The sequence below is a fragment of the Triticum dicoccoides genome, chromosome 5A (assembly GCF_002162155.2).
Source record: "Triticum dicoccoides isolate Atlit2015 ecotype Zavitan chromosome 5A, WEW_v2.0, whole genome shotgun sequence".
NCBI classification, from domain to species: domain Eukaryota; kingdom Viridiplantae; phylum Streptophyta; class Magnoliopsida; order Poales; family Poaceae; genus Triticum; species Triticum dicoccoides.
In genome coordinates this window covers 187276554-187292072 of record NC_041388.1, presented here as the reverse complement: position 1 = coordinate 187292072, position 15519 = coordinate 187276554, and positions in this window count along the sequence as shown.

The following is a 15519-nucleotide window of genomic DNA, read 5'->3' as shown; positions in this document are numbered from 1 at the left end:
AGGGTTTTAGTCCTTTAAATTTTTAAGGATCGCCTAGAGATGTCCTTATGACTTGTTTATTTTAGTTCTTCACAATGTGATGCTCTATATGTGCAACTATTTGTTGTGCAGTTCAATTTCATCAATAACAGTTTCAACAATACCACTATGAATTACGATATTTGGTTATTGTTAAGGATATTACAGTTAACATGCCTTTTCGTTTTTCAATTGTTGTTTAGCAACATGCATTGTACTGAATGACTAAATATGCAATCCCAGGCTACATAGCAACAAGGAAGAGTGTTACCTTAATGTTCTGATGATGTCTAGATATACATGTAATAAAATCTTATATAATGGAATGGATGGAGTGTTGTACTACATCATTTTTTAATTGTGTTTAGCTTCTAATATTAACTTGGTGCTTTTAGGTACATATATCATTGCCAAAGATCCACACTTCGACCCTTTCTGCGTATGGGGCAATGAGATATTCATGAACCAGCATCAAGTGAGGAAACTTATAAAGATTGTTACTAAAATGGGTCAAAAGATGTCAATCACACTATTTGTTTACACTTTATGCAAGACAACAGTGACTGCAGGATGGTAAGTAAGAACCCTGTAGCCTTGTTTTTACTGCCCATAATGAGTTGTGTTAGATGACAATATCTGAATCTTTTTTATTTTGCAGTGGATCACTCAATATTACCTCTCAAACTACATGATTGGCTGCCAGCCATCACAAGGGGTTGGACTAGAGTCCTGCATGCCGTCTGCATCCAGGAGAGCACAATAGGGTCATTCCACTTCACCTTGTTCAGCAACTGGAATGTCTCTCGCCTCTTTCTTTACCATCTTTAATAGTATAAGTATAGGACCCTGGTACATCATTCTTTATTTGGTGCTTCTGTAATTCTTAAACATATGTACCTGTCAATCGAATAATGCATTGGTTGTTTGAACAAGATGGATATGAATAGAGCTATAGCTTACTTTCAAGTTTAAATTAGGTAGAATTTTAAATAGCAGGAATTAAATTAGGGCGAAATTACGTTGTGCAGGTCATTACGGCACACACACGGTTGGTAAAACACAAACATTTTCGATATACACCATAATCCAAGACAGTTCACAGAGAGGAAACGTGTGCAAGCATGCACATAGTTGCTGTTTGCAAAGCGTGTGTGATGTTAGACACTATCACAATGGTGCGGGAAAACTAAATGTGTGTGATTGTCTACCTATTGTACACGGTTTATAATCATGAACTGTTTGTGATGTGCCCGGCATCGTAAAACTCCCATGCCTAGAATCTTCCTAGAAAACTCACGTGCCTGGAATCTGCCAGGTTTTAGGCAGAACCACAAAACATTGACTGCGATGGCAATGCGAACATGAACTAGTAGCAAGGATGAAGTGTTTGGGATATTCGAGATAGCGGAAACGGTTATACAGGGACACCTGTATGCATCAAGGCTCCGTATCCCCGACGGTTTCTTGGTCGTGTGGGAAGGACCCCCCTATCGCCCACACTTACTTGGAGACGGTTCCAAATGCCGTCGCAGAAAGGGGTTAAAACCTGTTTGTTTAGGACCGAGGCACCAATGTGAACACCTTATTCATCATAATCATAAAGTAGGCAGGGGTGTTAGTCAAACCAAAAGACATGATTGTGTACTCATTTAGCCTGTACCTTGTGGTAAAAGTTATCTTAGGTATATCCTATTCTCGGATCTTCAGCTGGTGGTATCCTGATCGAAGATTGATCTTGGAGAATAATTTAGCTCCCTACAGCTGGTCAAACAAATCATTGATCATTGGTAGTGGGTATTTGTTCTTGATCGTCACCTCATTCAATGCATGATAATCAACAACCATTCTCAAGGATCCATCCTACTTCTCAACTAAGAGCACTGGGTCTCCCCACGGTGATGAACTTGGTCGAATATAACCTTTCTCCAATAACTCCCTAATCTGCTTCTTAATCTCCTCCAGAGCATTTGCGGGCATCCGATACGGTCTCTTAGATATTGGTCCGGTGCCTGGTAACAACTCGATCAAAAAATCTATGTCTCGGTCCGGTGGCATGCCTGGTAATTCCTTCGGAAATACATCGGGATAATCCTTCACAATTGGCAGTTCCTCTTGAACAACTCCTGAGAGTGAATTTACTTGAGTCCTCCTTGGCGCATGCCTAGACACATACTTGATCGTTTACCTTCTGGGGTGGTGAGGAGAATTGACTTACTAGCACAATTGATGTTTCCTCCACACTTCGATAGCCAATCCATGCCTAGTATTATATCCAATCCATGTGATTCCAAAATAATTAGGTCTGAGGGGAAAACATGCTGACCAATGGTTAATGGCAACCGATCACACCATCGGCTAGCCATATACTCCGCTCCTGGTGAGCTTACTAACATGGGTGACCTAAGGGGCTAAGGTTGGCAATTTAAACTTGTCCACAAATAATTAGGTATGAATGTGATGCACCAGTGTCAAAAAGAACAAGGGTGGTAAATGACTTAATCAAAAACGTACCAATCACCGCGTCAGGCTGCTACTCAACTTCCTCCATGTTGATGTGGTTCACCTGACCTCTGGTGAAGGGATTTGGCTTCTTCCCTGAGCTTCCATTGCCATTTACATTCTTTGCTTCAGGACAATCGGTGGTGTAATGTCCAGTCTTCCCACACTTGAAACAAGTAATGTGACTTAGATCCTTCTTGGCGGGTGTGGCGGGGTTGGAAAAGTTTTGACTGATGTTTCCTCCATTCCCATTACCATTCTTAAGGCTTGTTGAAACTGATCCCAAGTGACATTGGCCACGGGTAAAGTGACTGTGTAGTTCTCCCAACATGAGGCTGCGGGTCCATCCAGTTGATGTGCGGCAAAGCGCACCTTCTCAGCATCTATGCAACCTGCAGTGGTCAGCTCCCTTCGAATCTTGCGGAGCCAGTCATCAGCAACAATCGGCTCGGTGCTACTAAAGAATACCGGCGGATTCAACCTTAGAAAATGGGCTAAGTTGTCAACTGGGGTGGTGGCGGTGGGTTGTTTTTTTGTTGCCTTGGTTCTGTACTAGCAACTATATCAAGGCATTCTGTTGTTGGATCAACTGGGTGAGCTCCGGTGGAATGGCGAATGCGGGGTCACGTCTCGGAGGCATCAGATAGGTTTAGAGGGGTGAGAACAGAATAGAGTGAGGTCTAAAGAGAGATTTCACTACCCATATGCACATGATACACACACATTCATTTCACACCACTCAATTCAAACAAGATTCATACAATCGATCTAAGCTACCATTACAAAATCTTGCGGACTATAAATATATACATGGAAGTACTCTAATGGTAATATGGTGGTCGACTAGAAATTTTGATCGGTGGAAGACTCCAGAGATATGCTCCAGCTTCGTCTTCATAATCATCATCGTTGTCGGGGTCAGAGTCTGTTTCGTCTAGTATGATGTAATCTTCTGAACGAATGTCCACTCCAGGTTCGGGATCCCCCATGGGTATTCCTAGCTTCTTCTTCAGGTCTTCATTCTTCTCCATTAATATAGCAATTTCTTCTTCATATCCATCACGTGTAGACTTGAGTTCTTCCTCGAGCTCCATGTTCTGGGTCATCACCTTCTTCGTGTCTATCATTTTGGTGCACATCTGGTCCTCATAACATCGAATGTGCTGGTTCAACTCCTGTATGTATGCTACAAAGGATTTATCCTTTCTGGTGCGAATCATCTCCCATTGCTCATCCCGGCGTCCACATATGTGGTAGATGGTGTCCTTAAGATCCTTGTTGTACACTTCTCCTATGCGTCCAATGGCGATGTAGGCGGCCATGCTCTTTCCAAAGCTCCAGGTTGGTGCATCAAAGGAAAACTTGATGGGTTCGGTAAATGGTGTAAAAGTCCTTCCTGGAACAAAAACTTGAATCGTCCAGCGCTCCTCTTCTTGTAAGGTGGCGGTGTAGGTTCCAGTGAAGCCTGGTATGCCGATGTTCAGGTACCTAGTGGCTTCCTTCAAGTGTCGTCCGAAAGGGGTGTCGTCATCCGGTTGCCTCAACTTGTTCCTTGAGTCCGTCATCTGTAGAGTAAAAATGGAGAAGAGTTAGAAATGAGTAGAGAAGAGTATGGTGTGGCTTTTCCTAGTGGTCGCATCCTGCAGTCAGCATGTGCTCTGATAACATCTTGTAGTGACCCGATCCCAATGGACTGTAGTCTCTATGCTCAAGTGTCATCCCTGGATCGGTATTGCTGACACACAGTACTCGAGGATTTATAATAGAGTTCAATCACACACTTTTTACATCGAGTGTCTCAAAAAGACTACTTATTACAATATATGGCTGAAGGCCATCTAAATAACTTGCGGAAGCATCGAAGATAAATGAGTCCATCCAACTCCACGGCAAAACTGAGTGCATGACAACGACCTATCTCACCTTACTCTTCGTCTGAAAACTCTGCAACATGATACGTTGTAGCCGTGTAGGTCATCACATGGAATATGCTAGCAAGATAACACTATAGGGAAATGAACAAATAACAGCTATCACTACATGCATATTTGGCTGGTGGAGGCTCTATCGTTAACATCTGCATAAAGCTAGTTTTTCCCTACAACAAAGGAATATATTTTATTTAACTACAAAGTTTATGTCATTATAGAGAAGGTTCCTCCAACTCAATCCCAAAATAGTAATTAATAACCCAACAAATTCTTTAAGTAAAGTGATGAGATCAATCAATAAATTCAAATACCAGATACTCAAGATTTGTCCATAACCGGGGACACGGCTAACCATGATTAGTTTATACACTCTGCAGAGGTTTGCACACTTTTCCCCACAAGACTCGACCACATCCATGATCGGAATATCGAGACATAGTCTTTCTGAAGCATTAACTATTTACTTTAGGTAGACAGTACCACCTACTTTCCCCTACATCTGCTAGCCTACCACTGAAAGAGGTCACACAACTTACTCAACCATGCCAGAGCCCATAATGGCTTGTGGCAGCACACGGAAGTTTCTAAGCATGAATAATATTATGATCCCTTTGAGCCTAGGTGGCACTCCATAGGATGATCACACGGGTACTCCGGGATATCCTAGGACAACACTGGATTGCTCCAGGTGCCCACAACCAATCCACCCAGATGTGTATTAAAGTAGCCACCTTAAGTTTCCCTTAGTTAAATATAATCTCTCACATCTTTCATGAATCTCACATACCAATCCCGTCTACGAGCATGGCTAAGAAATATGAGCATAACATGTAAAATCCCGAGGTTGATAAAAAGACAATAGGTTTCTACCTCATCATCTATTTCCCACACCCACATGTTATCAAAACCTACTCATGTAATGTTTGAGGGTTGAAACTAATGCATAAAACTGAGTAATAAAGGGATATGATCAAAATGTTACTTGCCTTGCTGACGATCGGAAAACCCTAGAGATTCATAGTAGCAAGCTTCGCACTCCATAAACTCTATCATGAACAAACAATAGCATACATAAGAACTCAATCATAAGATGCAAGGGTAAAACCAAAATAAAAGATCTAAATAGAAATTTCAAGTGAATAGCTTCGATTAGCAAAAAGAATCATTCAAATCGGAGATACGAAACTCAAACTACGATCAAAATAAGTTCAACTTCAAATATGCTTGAAACCAAATTTTAAATTTTCAAAATCATGTTCAAGTTGTTTATCTGGACACAGGGGAACAAGATGAAGATTTTGGCGTTGGTTTCATTGGATTTGGATAAACGAGCAAAAAGTAGTGTGGGTTTAAAGATCAGGGACTAAGTTGCAATGAAAAATAATTACACATAGGACCCTGACCGAGAATAAACTGAAAAAGAAAAATATATTGAACGAATGTCCGCTAATAGAGACTAACAAACGAATTCGTTCGTTAACAGAACCAATCGGGTGAATGCTCACTAATTAACTTAACCTAATAAATAAACCGATCTAAAATGATAAACCGAAAAAAAACCGAGGCAAGTTTAGTGGTTTATACCGGTTTGCAGAATAAACCGGCGGCGGTGGCAACTCTGGCAAGGTGAGGCGGCACGGTAGAGGCGCGGCAGCAGCTGAGCGGCGGCAGCTAACGGCGTGGGATGGCGTTGCGGGGCGGCAGCGCAGTGCGGCAACGGCGGCGGCGCGATGCGGCGCACTACTAGGGAAAAGCCTATACACAGAATCTTACCAGCAGCGCGCTTGAAAATAAGGCGCTGCTGCTAACTAGCAGTAGCGCTCGCGCACAAACCTCACTACTAAAATGAATGTATCGGTAGCGCTCCCACTCTAAGACACGCTACTGCTATAATTGCCACGACGCCGCCACGAGGCTAGTTCTAGCAGCAGCGCACTTGTATGAAGAGCACTACTGCTAGGGACCATAGTAGTAGCGCATTTACACAATAACCGCTACTGCTAAGTTTACTAAAAAAATTAGTCCCACCTCACTTTGTGAAGAGAGTTTGTACCACCTTAAATATGTTACTTCTCAAACTTTCACAACCACTTGGCCTTCATTGAACTCTATGTGTAATATTTGTGGCCGCAATATGAGTCTTCAGCAGTTCCTAAACTGGTGAGGACTCATATTGAAAAATCTGATTGTACACAAAAAGATCATTGATGATCAATGTATTTTTTATGTCTATTTTTACATGTTGACACATAGCAGTAGCGCGCTCTTTGTGAAAGGCGCTACTGCTAGGTCATTTAGCAGTAGCGCCTTTTGCTATAGCGCGCTACTGCTAAGCTATTCCATCTCCCCCACTTTCCGCCCTATCCGATCCACTCACACTCACACTCACTCGATCTCCCCCTCAACCCCCCACGCCAGTCCTCCCCCGTCGCCCCTCCTCCGATCTGCGCTGCCGCCACCTCCTCCTCCTCGCTGGACTCGGTACCAGCCTCCTCCTTCGTCCTCCCTCTAGTCGCCGCTGGCCGGCCCCTCCTCGCTCCGCCTTCCTTCTCCGTCCTCCCTCCACTCGCTGCCGGCTGGCCCATCCTCGCTCCGTCTTCCTCCTTCGTCCTACTCTCTTCTCCCTCCTCGAGTCGCCCATCCTTCTCCCTCCTCCCTCCTCCATCCACAACCCCTCCTCCCTGGTACATTTTGATTTAGTAAGCCAGTTGATTTAGAACATTTTAATTTAGTTGATTTAGTATGTAGTTGATTTACTTGTTTTAGAACATCTTGATTTAGTTGATTTAGTAGGCTAGTTGATTTAGTTGATTTAGTAGGCTAGTTGATTTAGTTGATTTAGAACATTTTGATTTAGTTGATTTAGTATGCTAGTGGATTTAGTAGGCTAGTTGATTTAGTATGCACCATTTTATTGTTATTTTTCTGTACATGGATAGGTAGATGCTTTTGTTTTTTGTAATAAGTTATTTTTTGGCAAAATGTAGGTGCCAATTTAGTTAAATTTACCACTTGTTTTCTTAATCAATTATCTTAGGCAATAGGGGCCAGATGAGATGAAATGTCTTGGTAGTTGGTACCCTTATTTGGTAGATATTTGTGAAAAGTTTTTTCGGCAATAGGTGCCCCCAAAATGCTTTGTCCATAAAATTGCTTCTCGCAGAAGAACCAAAAATATCACATGCTATTGTTTTTCTTTCCTGTGAAGTGAATCATTAATCCTTTGCTCATATTACTTTAGGAAAATGGCGCCACCACCACCACCACTAGGTCGACTATGCAAGTCAAGGTGCACCAGCAGCCTTGCAACTGGCAAGCTGTTCGGCATCTACTTCCAGCCGAGTTTTCGTCATGCGGCGGTAAGAAATTAGATGAAATGTAACAACTATTTTATTTTTAGTGTTGGCATTACTGCATTGTGTCATTTTGCTTTTTTTACATAGATCGTCCCATGCAATGTGAGGTTGAAATTCAACAAGCTGACAGGAGACACTGTGACATTTGAGGCTCCTGGGGGGCCGTACACTATGGAGGTTGAGAAAGGATGCAATATGTCGTAGATTGGAGGAGATGGATGGGCCTGTTTCCTAGCCCACATGCATCTTACTCGTGGTGAGTTGATCAGCTTCTCCTTCAGAGCAAAAAGACCCAAGCTGTCTATCATTTATCTCAACCTAGTGGAAGATGACGAAGATGATGAAGATGACGAAGATGATGAAGATAATGAGGACCCACTCGATGAAGATGATGAGAACCCACTTAATGAAGCCATCATAGCTCAAAGAATGAGGCTGGGCGAGGAGGAGGTGTGCAACCTATGGGACATAATTCCGCCACGTGATGTCTTTGTCGGGGTGCCATTCGTGACCCGCCTGACAAGTACCATGGTCGATCGGCATGAAATGGTATGTTATACGTACTGCTTGTAGTAATTTGATGATATATACATGCTTTATTGTTATACTTACAAATGCAAATTATTCAATGATATGCTTAGTGAATCCGATGATATGCTTAGTGTAGAGTCCAATGATATGCTTTGTGGAATCTTGTCGATGATATGCTTTAGTGTAGAGTATGATCACATGCTCTTATTAGTGTAGAATCAAATGAACTATTAATAGTGTAGATAATCCATATATACTTATTAGTAGAATTCATGATTAGTTAGTACAAATGCGTAGTACTGTGTCTCTTGATAGTGTAGAAATCTAGACATAATAGAAATATATTTGCAACAGTATGTGCGAGGCTATTTGTTAATTGATATGTTTTTCTTATTCAGAAATTACCAAAGAACTTGTATGTGAGTTGTGTTATCGAGCCTGATGAACAAGGCTCAGCTGGACTACGCCTTACCGCAAGGGGCTCCATCACCACCTGTACTTACCGCATGGACACAGACGGTCGCACACACTTAAACTCGGTTGGGTGGAAGAGATTCCTTGTTGGAAAGAATTTTCGTGTTGGATAGGCCATCCTAATTACTATCAGGAACACCCACCGCCCAGGCTTGAGGATGATGATCGTCGTCGATATCATCTAGAACTAAATGTGTGTGTGTGTGGCTATATCATCTGGAACTACATATGATGATCGTTGTCGATATCATGTAGAACTACACATGATGATCGTCGTCGATATTATCTAGAACTACATATGATGATTGTGGGAGTCCTGGATTAGGGGGTCTCCGGACGGCCGGACTATCTCCATTGGTCGGACTGTTAGACTATGAAGATACAAGATTGAAGACTTCGTCTCGTGTCCGGATGAGACTCTACTTGGCGTGGAAGGCAAGCTAGGCAATACGGATATGGATATCTCCTCCTTTGTAACCGACCTTGTGTAACCCTAACCCTCTCTGGTGTCTATATAAACCGAAGGGTTTTAGTCTGTAGGACAACAACAACTACAACATACAATCAAACCATAGGCTAGCTTCTAGGGTTTAGCATCTCCGATCTCGTGGTAGATCTACTCTTGTACTACCCATATCATCAATATTAATCAAGCAGGACGTAGGGTTTTACCTCCATCAAGAGGGCCCGAACCTGGGTAAACATTGTGTCCCCTGCCTCCTATTACCATCCGGCCTAGACGCACAGTTCGGGACCCCCTACCCGAGATCCGCCGGTTTTGACACCAACATTGGTTCTTTCATTGAGAGTTCCTCTCTGTCGTCACTTTTAGGCCCGATGGCTCCTTCAATCATCAACAACGATGCGGTCCAGGGTGAGACCTTTCTCCCCGGACAGATCTTCGTGTTCGTCGGCTTTGCACCGCGGGCTAATTTGCTTGGCCATCTGGAGCAGATTGAAAGCTACGCCCCTGACCATCAGGTCAGATTTGGAAGTTTGAACTACACAACTGACATCCGTGGAGACTTGATCTTCGACGGATTCGAGCCACAGCCGAGCGTGCCGCACTGTCACGATGGGTATGACCTAGCTCTGCCACCCAACAGTGCCCTAGAGGCCGCGCCCGCATCAGCTCCGACCCTTAGCTCGGAGCCAACTGTGTCGATCAAGGACGGGTGGCTAGACACTGCCTCGGGGGCTGCGGTCTCAACGGCGATCGAGCCGAACACCAGCCTCATCCTCTGCGAGGCCCGTGACTCCAAGGTGCCGGACTCTTTTTCGGACTCCGAACCTTCCGCGCCCCTGTCAATCGAATCTGATTGGGCGCCGATCATGGAATTCACCGTCGCGGATATCTTTCAGTACTCGCCCTTCGGCGACATTATGAATTCACTAAGGTCTCTCTCCTTGTCAGGAGAGCCCTGGCCAGACTATGGCCAACAGGATTGGGATGCGGACGACAAAGAAATTCGACGCCCACCCACCACCCACTTCGTAGCCACTGTCGATGATTTAACCGACATGCTCAACTTCGACTCCGAAGACATCGACGATATGGACGACAATGTAGGAGATGAACATGAACCAACGCCTATAGGGCACTGGAAAGCCACCTCATCATACGATATATACATGGTGGATACACCCAAAGAAGGCAATGGCGACGAGATAGTGGAGGATGACCCCTCCAAGAAGCAACCCAAGCGCCAACGTCACCGGCGCCGCTCTAAGTCCCGCCAAAGCAAAAGTGGTGATACCGGCACAGGAGATAATAACACTCCGGATAGTGCCGAAGACAACAACAATCCCCTCCAGCAAGATTTAGAGCAGGAGGAGGGAGGAGCCAGCCCTCTTGAGAGAGCGGCAAACGGAGAGGAGGAGGATGATAATTACATGCCCCCCTTCGAAGACGAGGCAAGCCTCGGCGATGACGAATTCGCCATGCTAGAGGATCCTGTCGAACAAGAGCGCTTCAAGCGCCGGCTTATGGCCACGGCAGATAGCCTGAAGAAAAAGCAGCAGCAGCTGCAAGCTGATCAAGACCTACTAGATGACAGATGGACTGAAGTCCTCGCTGCCGAGGAATATAAACTCGAGCGCCCCTCCAAGAGTTACCCAAAGTGCAGGTTGCTACCCCGACTGGAGGAAGAAGCATATGATGCGGTTGATCAGCCACCTCGTGGCCGTGATAGAGAGGCATTCCAGCCAAAAGCTCAGACCACACCCCGACGCCATTCAAATAAAAAGGCATGGGGAAACACGCCAGACCTGCTAGACGTATTGGAGGACAAAGCAAAGCATGCAAGATCATCTATGGATCACGAGGGCGCACCACTATGCGAGACGATAAACGTCACGCCGGATACAGTAAAAGTAAATCCGGCCGGGCCGAACACAGTGGGCAAGACCCATTCGAGCTGCGTCGCGATATAGCCCAATACAGAGGCGCCGCACACCCTCTATTCTTCACAGACGAAGTAATGGATCATCAAACCCCAGAAGGTTTCAAACCTGTAAATATTGAATCATACGACGGCACTACAGACCCTGCGGTATGGATCGAGGATTTCCTCCTCCACATCCACATGGCCCACGGTGATGACTTACACGCCATCAAATACCTCCCACTAAAGCTCAAAGAACCAATGCGGCATTGGCTTAACAGCTTGCTAGCAGATTCCATTAGCTGTTGGGAAGATCTGGAAGCCGCATTCCTCGACAACTTTCAGGGCACTTATGTGCGACCGCCAGATGCCGATGACTTGAGCCACATAATTCAGCAGCCAGAAGAGTCGGCCAGACTATTCTGGACTCGGTTCCTTACAAAGAAAAATCAAATCATTGACTGTCCGGATGCAGAGGCCTTAGCGGCTTTCAAACACAACATCCGTGACGAGTGGCTAGCCCGGCACCTTGGTCAGGAAAAGCCGAAATCTATGGCAGCCCTCACGACACTCATGACCCGCTTTTGTGCGGGAGAAGACACATGGCTGGCTCGCGGCAATAACATGTCAAAAAACCATGGTACTTTAGATACTAAGGATAGCAATAACAGGTCATGTCGCAACAAACATAAGCGCCGTATTAACAGCGATAATACTGAAGACACGACAGTCAATGCCCGATTCAAAAGCTCTAAACCCGGTCATCGGAAAAAGCCATTTAAACAAAGTACGCTGGGCCCGTCTAGTTTGGACCTCATACTCGATCGCTCGTGTCAAATACACGGCACCCCCGACAAGCCAGCCAACCACACCAATAGGGATTGTTGGGTATTCAAGCAGGCCGGCAAGTTAATTGCGGAAAACAAAGATAAGGGGCCACATAGCGATGACGAGGAAGAGACCCGGTAGCCGAACACCGAAGGACAGAAGAGGTTCCCCCCACAAGTGCGGACGGTGAACATGATATATGCAACCCACATCCCCAAGAGGGAGCGGAAGCGTGCGCTCACAGACGTATATGCGTTGGAGCCAGTCGCCCCAAAGTTCAACCCATGGTCCTCATGTCCGATCACCTTCGATCGTAGGGAACACCCCACTAGTACCCATCATGGCGGATTCGCCGCACTGGTCCTAGAACCAATCATTGACGGATTTCACCTCACTCGAGTCCTTATGGATGGCGGGAGCAGCCTGAACCTGCTTTATAAGGACACAGTGCGCAAAATGGGTATAGACCCCTCAAGGATCAAACCCACAAAAACGACCTTTAAAGGCGGCATTCCAGGTGTAGAGGCCCATTGCACAGGCTCAATTACACTGGAAGTGGTCTTCGGATCCCCGGATAACTTCCGAAGCAAAGAGTTAATCTTCGATATAGTCCCGTTCCGCAGTGGTTATCATGCACTGCTCGGGCGAACCGCGTTTGCTAGATTCAGTGCGGTACCACATTATGCATACCTCAAGCTCAAGATGCCAGGACCTCACGGGGTCATTACTGTCAATGGAAACACAGAGCACTCTCTCCGAACAGAGGAGCACACTGCGGCCCTCGCGGTGGAAGCGCAAAGCAACCTCTCAAGGCAATCTACCAGTTCGGCATTTCAAAACCCGGACACCTCCAAGCGTGCTCGGAGTAATCAGCAATTAGATCGGCTGGTGCGATATGAGCTCGCGTAGCAATGCGGCCCCCACCCCAGTCCCAACCAAACAGCGAATTCCGTGCCACGCGTACATAATTACGCATTAAAAATACCATGGGCATAGGTGGGGAGGGGGCACAACTGCGGCACGCCCCAAGACGCGGCCTAAACCGCACTAGGGGCTTCCCGCTTTATTATTTTTTCTCTTTTTTTAGGACTTTAATCTCTGGAAACCCTGTCCAGCAGCACTATTGCCGAACACATGATGCAGCAACCAAGGAGGCAGAAAGCTACGTCACACCATGGAATTCCCAGGTGGATTACAGTAACGAGCGAAATATTTAATTTAGTATCATTCCTCAGCTTTCCCTTGGAAGGGACATAGTCCTACTCTTTGCTTATCGCACTATTTGTATCATTTTGCTTTAACGCACCTTTTTGAATAAACAATGCATAGCACTGCGCCTATTATTGCATTCTTGTTTTATATATATATGTGTTCATTTATGACGCCTTGCAACCATACACTTTGGTACGACCGATACACCAGGGGCTTAAGTACCCACAATATGGTGTGAGATGTCCGAACACTTTTACAAAGTGCGGCACCCCGAACTTATAGCATTATATGCATCAGCTCCGAATCATGTCTTTGGTCAAATGTTGGGTTTGCCCGACTCCTATGTTTTGGTACCTTACGTTCCGCTCTATCGGCTAAGGTAGCGCTAGGAGAACTATTGCGATTGTGCCCCGGTTCTGCCGGGCTGAGCACCTCAATAGAGAAAGCTAAAACTGACTGTCATGATAAGGCAAGAGACTGGTCGCTGTTCGGCGAGGTTTTCGAGTCCCTAAAGACTTATGCCGCTTAGGGCGAGGGGCCGGCCCTGTCCGGCTTAAAGGCGTTTATCGCGCCCCGAATTCAGCCTTCCGAATACCAGGGGCTTCGCCGAAATTTAAAATTATAGAATTCTATGGCTAAGTGAGAGTGATAAAGCATTATTAGTTCGGTTGCCTTGTTCGCTGTGCTGAGCACCTCCCTCGAAGGACCCAAACATGGGAACAAGAGTGCTCAGGTTTATCCCGAACACCCCAGCACTCGTGGCATGGGGGCAGAAGCCGAGGACTAGCCATCTCTCAGATTGAATAAACGGCCAAATAGAAGGCAATATTTTAAATTCAAACAAGTGTTGCATAGCGCATATGAAACAAGTTTTCATAAATACAGGATAAAATGAACAAGTCTCACTCAAATATTACATCTTTGGAACACTCATCCGCTATAAGACGGGCACCAGGCAGAACACCCTCATAGTACATCTCGGGGTGGCGGTGCTCCTTGCCCTCTGGCAGCCCTTCCTTGATCAGCTTCACGGTGTCAAGCTTGACCCACTGCAATTTCACACGGGCGAAAGCTCGACGTGTAGCTTCAATGCAGAAGGATCGCTTGACGACCTCCAGCCGTGGGAAGGCATCCACAAGCCGCCTAACCAGGCCAAAGAAGCTGTTCGGAAGGGCGTCGCCAGGCCACAGCCGGACTATAAAGCCCTTCATGGCTTGTTCGGCCGCCTTATGTAGCTCAACCATCTGCTTCAGCTGGTCGCTCATTGGCACCGGGTGTTCGGCCTTAGTATGCTGAGACCAGAACAACTTTTCCGTTGAGCTTCCATCCTCGGCCTGGTAAAATTTGCGGCATCGGACACACTGCGGGGAAAATCTACGAATGCTCCTGGAGAGCTCCAGATTCGGGTAAGTATCGGAAATTTACTTTTACATGCTTGCTTTGCATATAGAATGCCTTACCCGCTGCTATCTTCTTCATTGCGTCGATCTCCTGGAGGGCCTTTTGGGCTTCGGCCTTGGCACTTTTTGCGCTCTCGAGGGCCGTGGCAAGCTCAGACCCTCGCGTCTTTGAGTCAAGCTCCAACACCTCGTGCTTCGCCACGAGAGCCTGGAGCTCTTGCTGCACCTCGCCCACACGAGCCCCGTGCTTCTCTCGCTTGGAGCGCTCCTTGGCCGCTTTGTCTTCGGCCTCGGTCAGCGCTTGCCTTAGGGTCGCCAGTTCAGTCGTGGCCCCTGGCAAATTCATGAAAATCCTATCATTTTGCAATCGCATTATTTTTATACATATACATAGACTAGGTGCTACTTACCTTTATTCTCCTCGAGCTGCCTCTTGCTAAGGCCAAGCTCGTCCTGGGACCCTTTAAGGTTCTGCTTCAGTACGGTGACCTCCGCAGTCAGTGCGGCGGACGCCAGCAGCGAAGCCTGCATGTGCATATTGACATACTTCTATTAGACTCCTGCGATATTGTTTGATCCTCTATTCGGCTTTTCTTTGTGAACACCGAACAGAGCATCAGGGGCTACTGTCTATGTGGTAATATTTTTCCTATACTTTAAACACTTACCTCAAAGCCTGTTAGAAGGCTGGAATAGGCTTCAGTCAATCCTCTCTTAGCGGACTGAACCTTCTGGATCACCGCACTCATAATAGTGCCGTGCTCCTCGTCGCTGGAAGCGGTGCGAAGCGCTTCCAGCAGATTGTCCGGCGCCTCTGGATGGACAGAGGTCACCGGTGCAGGCGTTTCACCCCTCTTAGAAGGAGGCCGCCTACCCGAGCCCGGAA